Below are 15,463 nucleotides of genomic sequence, written 5' to 3'. Positions count from 1 at the left end.
GCAGAAACGAGTCAACGCTCGAGTACGTCGGTCATTGCGCTGTGTGTTGCACTTTGTCGGCTAACACGCACACACACACGCGCCCACCCGTTAACACACGGCACACACACACGCGGAATCGAAAGAGAAACAGAAACTATTGCATACCGCCAGGCGCACATGGCGCTTGCTGCTTGCGTTGGTGTGCGTGCGCCTTTGTGCTTTGTGCTTGTGATATCTGAAAGCGGTTTCATTGAAGGGGACTTCAGCATGTTTTAAAATACATAGAGCACCGGAACTATGCACATACTGCCACCAAAACGCCAAGTGCTTTCCAACAACTGTTTCGAAAAGTGTAAGTTGATTTCACTCACTCAATACTAGAATAAACAAATTAATTGATTGAAATTATTGCTGAAATATAAACTGCATTGAATTCCAAGCGAAATACCGTACTTGCATACAAACTGTAGTGGAAACTCGCACTTTTTCTTCTATTTTTACCGGCTTGCCAATCGCAAGCGCTCTCTTAGCGGTTCTCTTGCGCTCTTTTTGGCCAACTCGCCTGCGCCAGAGCCAGGATAAAAAGAAAAACGGCAACTTATAAGCGCAAAAACAAACTAAAAAGAGCGCCAAGAGCGTAGTAAGCGGCGTAGTTCAAGTGCCGGTTGTACTACGCGGGGTCAAAGGGTAAGAGATTGGGGCTGTTTTGGGTGGCAAAGGTTGGTGGGGTTGGAGGGCGCTAAAGTGGATGGCTGGTAAGCAGCTTCACCTGCAAAAATATTCAGAAGGCGCGCCTTCTCATATCATTAAAATTCCATTTTGTCTGGCTACCGACTTGTGCATCGTTTTCCACCTGACTCCCGTACACTTTTTCTGGCAGCGACTCCATCTTTGTTGTGGCATTATTGTTATGGCACACTGTATCGCCCAGACTCTCGACTTCCGGTGTTGCACGTGTCGCATGTTTGCTGCTGCCTCCTTGCTGTGAAATTTCCGCAGCGGCAACAAAAGTGCGAAATAATGACCGACTGCCTGTCACATGGCTGACTGGCTGACTGGCTGGCAGCCTGTTACTCGAATTCGCATCGCCTTTGGGCCGTTTTGCCTGGCCCAACGGATGTTGTCTGTAAAGTTGGTTAAACCATTTATTTGCCCAAAACAAAGCATGTGGCCGTTGTACCAGTTCGTTGACCTTTCACACCGGCCATGCCCACCCACTCCCCATTCCCAACTAGCTTGCTGCATAATTAATATGCTGATTAATATATTGCTTAACCCACAAAGGCTGCCTGTCATTAAGGTCCTTTCAATTGCCTTCATCAGTCGCCTTGCCTTCACGAAAAAAGTGAAAAATTATCCACCTTGCTGGGCTGGCAGTTTTTTATTAAAAATTCTTGAGCATCATTATCGAGGGAGTTGCGTGCGAATTCCGCTGGCAAATAAAGTGATATGAGAAACGGGCGCTGCGCATGTAAACGGCCATAAACTGGAGAGCCAACTCGCTACCTGGCTGATACCCATGTCTGGCAACCAAAAGCGTCAACAGGCGCCCATCGCAGCCAGCAAACCGAAACCGCAACCGAAACCAGAACGTGGCCTGCCAACTCAAGACACACAAGCAGCAGCAGCAACAGCAGCAACAGCAACATAAACAGCAGCAACATCTACTGCTGCGACATCAGACAGGAAGCATTGCCGCAGGCGAAAGGGGCCAGTACAAAAGGCCAGGAATCGCTGTAGTTGGGCATGTAGATATGGGTATACTTGTATATAGGTAGTACATATGTGTGGCTGGGCAGATGACAAAATCGAATCAAATTCAGGTGACTAAAGCTGAATGGAGGGAGTTAAGTGAGTGCGTTTAACTTTGGCAAGCGAGTGCAACAAATTTCACTTGCTGCAACTTAACTGTCTGCATGAATGTCAAGGATCCAGCTAACACATCATAATTAATTTGCAGGCATATTGATTACCCATGACAACAATGTGGATTTGCCTCAATTACCTTTTATCCAACAGCCAATTAATGTCACAGCACAAATAACAAAATGTTTCCTAATTGAAGGATTTAAGGCCAAGGTATTTATATTTTAATAACTGGACATATTTTATATAAATGCTTATTAAACTGTTGCAAGGATTTTGTACCATACCAAATAGCACTTGAATTGAATTCCAAATAAAAATACTTTTGTGGGTATGAAATATGTACATTCCTTTAATATTACTCTCGTGGATTCAATTGATTTCATTGTTTACTTGAATGTGACGTAATGTGGATTTAAAAGCGCAGTGAATTTATTAGATGGATACCAACATTATGATACCAATGCCCAGCCTTTACAGTCTTTACCTTCAAACCCGCTGAAAAGGACTGTTTGCAGCTTAATGAGTGCCACAAACATGTGGCTGTCAACTAACGAAATCATCGGCCGAAAACCATTATGGCCCTCCGCCTTTCTGGTGGGCGTGGCAGATTCAATAATGCAAGTGTCGCCCTGCGCAATAAATGAATGGCCATTAAGCAAAGCGCAAAAGGTTTTTAAATTGTGCGTGTAAATACATTTGACGTACACCAACCATATAGCTTGGGGCGGGCATTGGCGAGGTGGGCGTGGCATATGTAATGATGTGCCCGCCGGCGTCGAAAAAGATTGGCAAAAAATCTGGAGAACTTTGGGAACGGGTGTTAACCAACGCTAATTGAATAAAGTCGCAAAGGGCTCTGGGCTAAAATCAACATTTAACTTGTTGCCAGTGATTAAGCACTGAATATTTAATTAATATCAGTTGCATATAACTAGATGGGAATTTCCAACTTTGCCTTGACAAATGGTTTCAATAACTTGAAAATAACCATGAGAAAAATGAGGAAAAATGAGAAAAATGTTGACCAATTTATGCAGCGAAACCGTTTTTTCAATTAGACAATTAATGTTCTCTTTAAATTTTATGACCACACAGGCAAAACGCCAAATTAAGAGTTAATTCAATTACCATGGAAAATATTTCTGCACATAAAAAAATTGGTCAAGTTTCAAGTGGCTAACAAATTCATCATCATTTTACTTTAAAAGTTAAAGCATTACATTTTTGAGGCATGTGTTGAAAATTTATGGCACAAATCCTTGTTGCATTAGGAATATATTATAACAAATCAATATGAATATTAGAATTTGATAACTTTTGTTTGCAATGTAGTAATGTGAATTTTTGGTGGACACAACAGCATCTGCGAATTGAATTAGCATTGATATTGGTACTAACTCAATGAGAAAAGTACCGAATACAAGTTCTTAAATTCCCCATTTAATTGAATTAGCAGATGCGAAGCGAGTCCAAAGTTAAGTGGTTTCAGCTGAAACATTATGCCAGCACATTATGGCAATACATTCTTTTTGCAAACATAAAAGAAAAGGCGGCTATTAAACAATTTGCAATAGTCGAGGTTGGATTAATGGGTTGGTCGCTGGGCCTTTATGGCCGTAAACCAATATTTGCATTGTTGAAAGTCTGCGACAACATTGACGGAGCTGCAGTGTGTTTGTTGATTATTGAATCATAATTAAAATTGTTTAATTTAAAATTAATTTTATAAGCAAGCAGAGGACGCTGCTGCCGCACCAGCCGCCGCATCCCACGACCTGCCTGAAATTATACAAACATTTTTATTAAAATGACGACCGCCGCCGGAGACAAATATGCAAATTCTGCGGCAAAGTGGGTGGTTCCCTGGGCTGAGTTGATGGCAACTTTCTGGTATTTGTTTTTGATACTTTAATAAGCATTTCGATGGCGTGTCTTTGGGGCAGTTGAAAGGCGCAAATTGCAGCACAAATCCCAACAGCCTATGCCGCCAGTGATAATTATGCGAATTTATTTCAAAATGTATTAAATGCGCGATGACACAATTTTAATAGGTTTCCGCTTTACAGCGGCACAAACGTGGGCAAATAATAAAAAATGTTTGCTTTTAATTAAATTGCATTCGCCATTATTTATGAAAAAGTTAATTAATATAACGTGGCGTGAAATCGAGGATTACACAGCTCTCTTCTAAGCCAACTGCTCGTTAATTGCTGGCCGGCAAATTAATGGCCGGGTTAATCTGCATTAAGCCGCTCTACAACAATCCAGTGACTGTAGCCATTTTCCCCTGCGATCGCACTGAATGCGTTTGGGAGTTGCTCGAATTAACGCTGAAAACGATATCCATATAAATCAATTGGCTTTCATAATTAAATGCACTTCTCTGCGGTTGAAAAAAGTTTATAAAATTGGTAAAGGTTCCGCAGCAGTGCACACATTTTATTGCGCTGATTTGAGATTATCTTGGGCCATTTGTTAAACATAATTTGTACAAATGATGATGAATGTTTTTGAGTGCATTTCGTTGCGTAAATGCATCATATGCGTAGTTAATTTTTTCTGTGTTAAAATCAGCAAGTTTAAAAAAAAATAGGCATTGCCTATTATTTAATCTAGATACCTTCTAATAGAGTTACATAGATACTAACAAGTTGTTTTATGCATAGTTTTATTATTGAGTTATTATCTTTTCCACAGCTTATCCCTTTTGATTTCTTTGCCGAATTGCGCTGGTCAGTTTTTCCAGAATCGCGTGCGTTATCTCTTTGATATGCGAAACGGCATGCGTATAACTTATTTATAGCTCTTTATTGGCAGCCAACTTCCCCGCCTTCGGTTCGTAATCATCCTCAGAGTTTCTGGGACTTGTCATTTATTCTGTTTGTATCTTAACCCTCTGCTTGGCTCATGTGATTCGCATGGTTTATTGTTGCTGCGCCTATTTGCATGCTCGACAATTTGAAATTGTCAAAGACGTGCAAACAGAGACGCACTTGTATAAAAGTTGGCTGAAAGAAGTTTGTCATCCCGAAAACTTGTGCCGCTGTCTGTTTGCCCGACGCAATGAACTGCAGCTAAGTGGATGGCAAGTGTTTATATTTGCCAGAAATTAAATTAATTTTGTCCCTAAAACGCGGGGTTGGTTTGAATGACAAAGCAGTTAATGAATGAATGCCTTGCCATGTTCATTTGTTTTGGCCATTAACGGGCGCCCGAAAGAAATCAGGCAAAGTATGTGCTTTAAGCCCAATGCTAAGCCGGGAAAGTTTACCTCTCCCACCAAGAAAAAAAGTAACTGGAGTGAGGTTCTTCTGGCGACATGCAATGAATATCAACAGATTTTTATGAGCCACACATGTTAACTCTCGCTTCGTCCCTTTCTCTTTGCCGCTAGCCGTCTCTTTCACGTTTTCCTTATGGATTTTTCTCAGTTTTTCCACCCTCTGCTGAAGAAGTAGCATTTCCCCCAACTGTCCATGACAGAGATAATGATTAGTGTGATGTGCATAATAATCATTCTCATATTCCACGATTAGTTTCCAATTCATATGCGTCTGCCTTGTCTTCTTATATCCCCCCATCTCCTTCTCTCCCTTTCTTTCTCTCACTCACGCACATATCGCCATCTCTTTCGGCTCCTTGGCCAATTTTCCACCTTTAATGCGCCTGGTGTACAGGTAAAAACCATTAAGTGATCTCCGAACACAGTTTTATTTGGGTAATATTTTGGTCTTATGTCATTCCCCTTATTTTTATTAGGTAATATAAATTATTGCCTAATAAATTTAAGTCTTCGCTAGATAACTAAATCATAAACATTAAATTTGATTTTTGTATCTTTTGACTATTTTTTAATAATTATTATTTGGAGACCTACCCATTCAAAGTTGTGCAAGATAAACATCTATTTATAAATAAGTGATCCAGCCGAATTTTCCAATTTTAGCATATAATATTTATATAATAATGTTTATATTTTTATAAATCTTTGTCACAAAGCTCTGTTCAGCTCTGTGCGTATCCACTGTACCTCGTTCGAGCCTTTTGTTGCTATTTTATTTTTTCGGGGGGTAAGAGGCAACAGAAATATTACCACGTAAATTATTAATCAGCCGAATGGGCGGGCCTCCCCCGCCACCCTCGGCAGCCAAAAACCCTGCGTAGCATAAGTTTCCGTCGATTTGTCTGTTACTTAACATGCATAAAATGTTTCCATGAATACATCAAAATATTTTCGCTTTGGCAGCAGCGGCGGCCAGAAGAGTGGCATTAACCATGGCCCACAACCTGCTGGTTGGTTTTCGGTTGGTTTTGGCCATTGGCTTAAGCTGGAAAGTGTCGTCTTCTGTCTGCTTGGCGATTCCGACTGCGAGCGCATATTGTGCCTGTTTTTTGAGCAATTTGCTTTGTGATTTTATGCACTTTATGATTTCCTTAATGGCACAGTCGGTCGAAGACGGTCGCCAGTTGCCCGTTGCCAGTCGCCAGTCGCCAAGTTACCAGTTTACCAGTTGAGTAGGTGGCTTCCAGCAGTCTGTGTATCTGTGAGATACGTACTTAAAGTGCTGTTATTGATGGCTAATATGGACAAGCGCCTCGTTGGAGTCACAAATTGGTAGATGATGTATAAGCAGAGTTGGCTTTTTATTTTCTCAGGCTCTTGTTGTCGGTATTCCATTTGCCAACTATTTTTTCCAGCGCTATGGCATTTTATTTGATAACCTTTTTTATAACCTTAACAAGTCGATTCGCATAGGTAGGTTATATTATTTAAGGCAGAAAATCCCTCCAAATCCCTTCCCCCTATATTTAGTAGTTATTTGACTTGTGGAACATTCAAAACTAATCCATTTAAAATATAGACATGTGGAACTAATTTAGTTCCTGATCAGCACTGTAGCTATTCCCCGAACTTATGTGTCCCTCGACTGCACTTAATCTGCAAGTTGGCCAGCGTAATTGTTTCCCCCGAAACTCCAGAGAGTGCTCAAAATGCCGTGGCCCAAAGGTGGGCAGCCACAGCAATAGCCACAGACACAGGCACACCTGTAATTAAGGCCAGGTGGAGCTGCGAGCCCTACAAGTGCGAGGGGTCCAGCGTGGAGAACGGCAAACATACAGAGACCGACAAACATAAATTTCCATTACAATTGCACAAACGTCACATTAGACGCTATCAAGGCGCAATTTGCAGCGTCTACTAAATCAATAAGCCAAACTTGGCAACCTAACGGATACGCACATTAGCATGCACATGTGTATTTGGCCAAGAGCACTTTGCATGCAAGCCTCCCAGCAAACATAATAAATTGTAACGCGCTTTACATTAACATTTACATAATCGCAATTAATCGACAACATTTCGGTCTGTATGCGTTGCAGATCCCGCTCGAATCCGAATATCCGAGTCCCGTCGCCAGTTTATGCTCCAATCAATATTAATAACGATTGCACTGGGCCCCTCCCCCATTCTGGCCCCCGCTGCCCACCGATAATAGACAATTTGCCGCTCCTAACTTGGCCCGAACTTCGGCCAGAGCTTTTGGTGGCATAAACTGTGCCATTTACGGATTTGTGTGACTTCCGCCTGCCGTCGGCAGTTGGAAACCCGAGAACCGGGGAAATGGGCACTTCGAATCCCAGCCGAGAACGTAGAAGGCAGCCAAACGAAGGGCAAGATGTCAAATTGTCAACGCACCTTTGCCGCCTCATAATCTCGATGGGGGATATCCATGCACATGTGCTTAGGTACAGTCAATACTTCCTTGAACGAACCCAAGTATAACTCTTACACCGCTTAAATCCATCCATATATAATTTAACAGCTCTACCAATAAATATGCGGGTTTCAAAAAAAATGAAGTAAGTAAATCAAAAGGATGCACATTAGTTTTTAGCTCCTATAAAAGCAGCTGCAACTTTTCGACTCATCGAAATTCAGCTTACTAAATCCCGACTGTTGTTCTGTTTTAGTTGCTGTGTGGTTTGGAGGGCTATTGTTGCAAGTTTATTTGCAATTATGCCAACTGCCAGCTGCCTGCGCATTACACGCTTGTCATAATTTTGCTGGCAGGCGTATACGCAATGTGATTGTCAATTATTGAAGCAATATGGAGACCATTGGGGCACCACAGGAAGTGCATTAATATTTCAGCAGGGCTTTTGCCCAGATTTGGCTAATTAGCCAAGTGATCAAAATTGTTTGTCAGAGCCAGAATGAAATGTTAGTGGGCTGTTAGCTAACATAGCACCCAATATCGTAAATGTATAACACTTAAATCAAATGCATTATTAATATCAATAATAAGTGTAGTATTTGAATAACAAGAAATTATTTTAGTTCGCTTAGTTTATTTAATTTGTAAATTTATACACATATTTGTGGCTAATCTACTAACGTGAATTCCTGTAATTTACGGCTTAAGAGAGTTTTTATTGAAGAGAATCTCCGCTCTCTTAGCCGGCTTCGTTATTTTGTATTCGGTATTTTATATTCACGAGCACAGTTTCGTTAACAGTCTCTCGGCGCACGCCTAACAGAGTTTCGTCAAGTTTTAACGGTGGCTGCTTGCAGTTACATTTATGTTGGCGCCAAAGCAAAGTTCTTAATTACTATATTTAAATGTTTTGTACGTTTTTTTTAATTTGCTTCAATTAAATTAATTAATTCAATTCAATTAAATCTTGCGCTTAAATTCAATTTATTGAATGTGTTTGCATAAACAAAATTCAGTGTTATTGGTTATCTGTAAAATTGCATTATAGAAATGGCCAAAGTACAATTAAATGCTTAGTCTAAACAAGTTGCTGGTGGGGTATAAATAATAGAAATATTGTTTATGTATTATTAGTATATATGTATGTATGTAAGTTTGGTAGATTTTTTAAGTGTATTTTTAATTGTTAAATAAAAATAATTTGCTGAAATGGCAGCACGGGTGTGCTAATAGGAATAGCTGGCACAAAAGTCTGCTTAAATCGCCGCCGATTGCAGTTCTTATCTCTCAATCCATCAGATGCACTTAACATAACCTTAACATTTCGTGAAGCCGAAACATAACACTGCAGTTAACATAACTCAGCGATTTGGGGCTCTAACATAGTTCGCTTTACAGACGCGTAACAGTCAAATTTCAGAAGTCGAAGCGGAAAGACGCGTTTTTCTCACGTCCTCTTTTCTGCCGGTTATTCGAAAAATCGCAGTCGCAGTCACAATCGCAGTTATCGGATGCATCTATGCAATCGCACAGATAATTATTTTGGCCCAAAAATAACGAAAATCGCCAATCTAAAAGATACGAATACGAAACCCAACGGATGATTGCCAATTTGTTTATATGCCATGGTTGCGTTCGTGTGTGCGCGAGTATCTGTGTGAGCAGCGCGGGTAAACAAAAAAAAAAAGATAAATAAAATAATAAACGAGCAGTGTATCTTCTTCGGCTCTGATAAGCTGACAAGTTTGATAAAACACCAACCGATGGTTGTTGTTAACAGCTAGGAAAACACAAGTGCTGCTGCATAAGAAAATCACCCTCCCCCACTCCGCCCCCCTGCCTTCTGAATTACGAATCTAAACAAAAAGCGCCGGCTAGCGGAATAAGTGAAATTCAAGACAACAATTGTAAATACAGCGGAATTATTGGAAAATATACATAAATAGCATCGCCGGTATCGCTGCAAATTAAAGCCGTGAAAAATTCGCTGAAACAACAACAACATCAACAATAACAACAACAACATCAACAATCGGAGCAGCAGTAGCAGTAAGCAATTATTGTGTAAAGTATACGACTAAGTTCTTATCGGTGTGCGATCGTTGTTGTTAATGTTATTATTCTATATGCTGGTTCGTTGAGTTGTTGTTATTGCCTTAGCCGGCGTCGCGTCGGTGTTAGTGTGTCGGTGTGTTTGTGTGCAAACGAGTTTTCAAATACAACAAAAAGGAAGGAAAAAAATTATTGCATTTTACGGTGGCAAGTGTTGCAGATATACAAGCAGCAGCCGCAGCAGCAGCAGCAGCAGCAACAACAAGTTAGCCAGGTACGATGGCCCGATAGGAAAATGCAAGAAAATGTAGGAAAATCAAGAGCCAAATGAAAGCAACTGCCGAAACTGAAAGCTCATTAACTGTCGAGTGCGAAGTGCGGCTTTGATTTTACCGCTATCCTGTAGACAAGTGTAAATGTTAGCACGTCCGTTGTGAATTGTGAATCACTGCCAGCCGCCCACCCCATCAACACCCCACCCCCTCCTATTACTCATGGTTATAAAGGTTGGCAACGTGAAACACAGAGAAAAAATCGCATTTCAATAAACATAATTAAAATAATTAAGCAGAAATTTATATCATATAAACACAGTGTTTGCTCGCTATTTGAAGGAAAAAAATGTTGTTGAAAATTATGTTTTGAAATGTTGAAATCTGTAGTGAGATGGAAATGATTAATGTATAAAAATTAATGTATCATTCCCTATGCAAAATAAGTGAAATTCATTTCAAAAAACCTTTTATAATAATAAAAATAACTCGTTTGGTAGATTTTCTAAGCTGATGATTCCGAATGAATCACTTTAAAGTAAACGCAGTACCGAAATTAAGTAATAGACAACTCGAAAGTAGCATGTTATGTTGTAATATAGAATTCTATCATGTTTGGCTTCCAATGTTTGATTATGATTGAAGGACAAAAACGCCAGTGATAAAGACTTTTATGATATTTTTCCTCTGCGGAGCTTCACACTCATCGCTCGATTGTGGCCAAAATCGAGACGTCTAATCGGTTCCGTTCCAGATTCTCGTACTGTGACTATTATTACAGCGAATATTTTCAGCTGGGGCGATACATTTGCATCGATCGGATCACGTATTCTGCATCTGATTCATGCAGTCTCTGGATAGTATTCGATTTGAAATGCGGTTGACTCGCCGGCGCCGCCATCCATAATCATATAAATATGAATAGCTGGCAAAACACACAATTATATGGCAATCTATATACGGCTATATATACATATATATATGCCCGATTCGCTGGCGGATCGAACAGCCAATGCACTTGTTCTGCGATTAATTCGAATCGCTTTCAGCTCGACTTGCACCGGTCTCCCCTTACACTTTCCGTCGAATGTCAACAGAAATGGTGGGGCACAGGTTGCCATAAACACGTAGTGCCTGGTTCTTGGTACACTAAATATTTACTGATAGCTACGCTTTGTAATCCAATTACTCGCTGCTGAGTGTTCCTCCAGATTGGCGTTGATGAAATTGGGGGGGAGTCCACATTTCACATTATTACCCGCTAATGGGTTTCAAAATCACTCTCGCCATATTTTCGTAGGACTTAGGCTTATATTTATGGATCCCGGACCCAATTAAAGGGAATGCCACATGTGTCGGGAGGCCGAAAATAAAGTGCCCCCGTCGAACTGTCGCCTTGGTATATACGCGCCACAGTCTTTATTAATATTTATTTGACTGTACCGAAAATAAAATAGAGAACATAAATAACGCTTTGTTTATAAACACACAGAAGCAGTTTGGCAACTAAAAATAAATGACGCGAACGGCCCGAACCGAATAGAAAGGGAATTTCTTCATTTGTTTTATCTGCCCTCCAGCAGTTTTCCATCTCCATCTCCATCTCCAAGTCCAACTCCAACTCCAACTCCTTTGCCATCTCCATTTCCATCCGGCTCGGATTTGGATTGCCTCTTGTTCGGCCGGTCAATTTGTGTGAATTGGGAAATGGTAAATGGGAAATGGCAAGGAAATCTCTTGACAGCATTTCCGAACTTCCTTTTGCGGTGGCATAACGTGCATATCCCTGCCAACAGGTACAAATCCAAAGCAACATTTTTGCCCTAATATGAATTAATTGCTGGCAACCGCAAAGAAGCCGCAGCAAAATGTCGAACTCCTTCTCTTCCTAAATATTCCCCTCAAAACTGTGGCCTCTGCAGTTAGAAAAACGTGTGATTTCCCATCTGGAAACTTGTTCTAAAAATACTCGCCTCAAATAAATACTGCAATCAAGTGAAATAAATCTTTATGTGTATGAAATGCCAACACTAGCTGTCAATAAAAAAATTTAATGAGGCTTGCGTTGATAAGAGCGTCTCATTGTGTTGCACAGCATCTTTAGTTACTTTAGTTACTTTAGTTATAATAAGAACTAGTTTTGAAAATCGTTTTTTCCCTGTGTAATACAACAAAGGGGATTGAGTTTGGTTATAGAAGTTGTGTTTCCTATGTTCCCAATGTTTCAATGTCAAACCGCGTGTAACCGCAAGAGCTGAAAATGAAATGGGCTTTTCTAATTGAGAATGCGTGTGCCTGCCATTCCAATTTTATATATTCCTAAAGGAAAATTCCCACTCGAATTGGAATGTAAACAAAATGCGATATAAAAATAGACAAGCCATGAAAATTCCCCCTTTTCATTTCGCCTGCCTTTGCTCCGCAGCAATTCACGTGTGAAATGAACAAAGTGTTGATTTGCTTCTGGCCTGTGTTGTATGCTATATGCCACATAACTAAGAGTATACTCGTATCGTATGTGGGTGACTGAACGCTGGAGGATGGGGAATGGAGATGGGGATGGGGATGGGGATTGGGGATAATACGAGCAGGAAATCGTACAATGTGAGAAGAGCTTGTCCCCTTTGCGTAGGAGAGCAGGCAAATCAAGTTCGGGGAATGAAGTTCATTTCATTTCGGTTCGTCTTGCTGTTGCCATGTCATTGTGCACAGCGAGAAAAGGTGCGAAAACGCACAGAATGCATAACTGCTGCAAGCATACTTATTTTATTTCTAAGCCTAGACAAACTAATACTATATCACCAAACCCACTTGTCAAACTATGCTAACGGTGTAACATTTAGATAGGCGCAATTTGAGAGCCTGTGGCGTTTTTCTCCCAGTGTGGCTGTCCCCAAGCCGAAGAAATGGAAGATGAAAAGCAGCTACAAAGTCTCACAAATGCAGGCAAATACCCGTTGGACTGCTGATGACGTTTTCACTGTCTATTGTTGCTGCTGCTGCTGCTGCTGCTGTCGGCTGAGTGGATACAAGTCCAAGTCTGGCTGCCCGTTAAGGTCGCTGCGATGTGGTTCTGTTTCTGTTTCTGATGTGCAACAACAATCAGCAGCAGAAGCAGCAGCAGCAGCAGCAGCGGCAACAACATTTTGGGATCCCGCGCTTTCTTAGCGCTTAAAATTCCGTTTCGAAAATGGAAAACAAAACAAAAACAAACTGCTCGAGACCCCGCCAACTCCAATCGCGACTCCAAACTCACATCCAAATCAACTTGAGCGCTGAAGTGGCCACGCAGCAGCAGCAGCAGCCGCGGCAGCAACGCAGCAGCAGCAGCAGCACGATGGAGCAGTCGGGGAAACAAAAAATTCAAATTAAAACGCACGTAGGCAGCAGAAGAAGAGGGAAGAACCGGGGAAGTTAACGTGGTTGTCTGCCCTCGTGGCGCGTTAAGTTGTTGATTGAAGGGTATTTGAGTAAAGTATCTTTACGTGTGTCTGCCTGGGATGTTGCTGCTGCTGCTGCTGCGACTGTTGCTGCTGCACTCATAAATGCAGCTGGGCTGCGTGGCAATGGAGATTCCTTGGGGAGGGGGACAGGTCTGACTTGTGTGGGTTCCTGTGTTTTTTTTCGGTGTCTGGTGGGCTGGGATTTTCGTATCGCAAACTTAATGAGCAGCTGTACGGAGCACGCTCCTTTATTTGATTTCACTTGAGCGATAGCGCACCGAAACTGGGTTAGCAGTTAATTAGACCAAACGGCCATTCCGGCCAGACGCAAAACTCAAAGTTCAATACGAAAAGCGTATTGAGTTTCCAGTTTCGAGCGAAATGCGAACCGGCGGCCATCCGCTCATTTCACGCCCAGCCAAACCGAACGGAACCCTTTGGACAAGGGCCAAAAACACAAGCAACCCAGACTGGACCCAAAAACTGTACCCCAGACGTAACTTTTTGTTTCGATTCGGTTCCCCTATTCTATTTAATGTTTTTTGTTTTTGTGCTCTCTCCATTTTATACACATATATAATATGGGAACTTGTAAAAATGTCTAGCGATAAAAATGTTCGATAATCAAAATGAAAACGACCGCCAGGGGATCGGTGGCGGGGACGGGGGCGGGGGCGATTGGATGGCTAACAATAAAACAGGAAGAGTTCGGAGCGCAGGACAAGTGTGTGAAAGGTTCGGGATGAAAATGCCTTCAAATGCTGCTGGAAAATCAATAAGCCATGCTTATTGTCAAAGACCAGGGAGCCAGCCAGCCAACAAAGCGAACAGAACATGCCAGACCAGAACAGAACAGAAATGATATGGCAGACACACAGAGAGACACATGGGGCAGAGTCAAGAACATAAAAATGCCATTGACTGTGGCCCATCGTCTGTGATTGTGAAAGGGAGAGAAGTACACTCGGAAAAATGCCGAGATGTGCAACTTAAATTAGCGAGCAATGAAGGTATGATAAGCAGCTGTGTAGAGCTTAAAGAAAGTGCCACAATGTAGAATTACCATCATAAAGGCATCAGGAAAATAGGAACAATGACCCATGACCTATTGGATTTATCTAAAGCTTAGTTATAATGCATTCTGTGCTAAATAAATTATGCACACTAATAGTATTGTACGCCCTGATTTTGTGCACCACTTATGGATTTTCCGGCGGTTGGAGAGCGCGCGGAAAAACACAGAGTTTCCTTTGGTGTAGCTCCAAAAGAATAGATACAGCTTCAGTCTGCCTTTCCCGTCATCGGCGACACTAGTCGGCCCCCTACACACATAATTCTCCCACTGGCGGCTGAGTAATGAAAGTTGCTTTTACCAGGGCCAGCAGAAATGCATTGCAAAGTTCTAATTTGGCCAGAAAAAGAGAGGGAAACCGCTGCCGCATGCCGCATGCAGCAACAAAAACAAAACTGTACCAAAGAGAGAGAAACAAAAAAAAAAAAAAAAAAAAAAAAAACAAGTTGAAAAACATAATACAGGGGAAAAAAGAAGTCCAAAAGTGCACACGGACGGTCAACGAATTTGGGTTTCGGCTGTGGTGGTTCTTTTTCAGTTAACACGAAAACGTTGTGAAAGAGCCCGGCTCAAACAACAACAAGAAACAGGTAGTAAAAATCGACAACAGACCGGGTTTACACCGCCACATGCACGTACACACACACACACAGATAATTACTTGCACGTATTGGTGGCAGGAGGAGTGAGGAGCGAGGTACAACGCTTAGAAATTAAAGAAAAACACAGGCTGAGACTCAGTTGCGGCCGAAACCCTCGTCCGTGGCTCAAAACCGAGCCCCTGTTGACTATCATAATAATAAAATTCGAACCCAACACCGTCGACTGCATGGCCATAGTTAGATATACATACACATGCTTACTCACATAGATACACACACACACAAACATATATATATAAAGGTGTGTGTTTCGAATCGGGGTTACTGACCCAAAACGGTGTTTTGATAGTGAAAAAGTGTTGAGCTTGGCCAAAACGATCCCAGAGCGATATGAAAATGTGAGCAAGCTAGCAGCTAGCTGGGAAAATAAGCTTTGCATAGTTCCAAAAAAAAT

The 15,463-nt window shown here is 41.5% G+C and overlaps 1 protein-coding gene across 3 annotated transcripts in view; it reads left to right on the top strand.

Annotated features, from left to right (window-relative positions):
• Positions 1-15,463, top strand: part of LOC6547257 (Krueppel-like factor luna) — a 114,622-nt gene continuing 99,159 nt past the window's right edge. Inside the window, exon 1 of one of the 3 annotated variants that reach the window (XM_026980372.1) lies at positions 1-334. The gene's annotated coding sequence lies outside the window, so the exon portion shown is untranslated. Of the gene's footprint in view, positions 335-8,945; positions 9,895-15,351; positions 15,408-15,463 lie in introns of those variants that run through there. The other 2 variants (XM_001976107.3, XM_026980371.1) reach the window with 2 other exon arrangements.

Source organism: Drosophila erecta, unplaced genomic scaffold, assembly GCF_003286155.1.
Source record: "Drosophila erecta strain 14021-0224.00,06,07 unplaced genomic scaffold, DereRS2 tig00000092-arrow-pilon, whole genome shotgun sequence".
NCBI lineage: Eukaryota > Metazoa > Arthropoda > Insecta > Diptera > Drosophilidae > Drosophila > Drosophila erecta.
The sequence above is the reverse complement of the archived record's forward strand: the minus strand, read 5'-3'. Positions and strand labels throughout refer to the sequence as shown.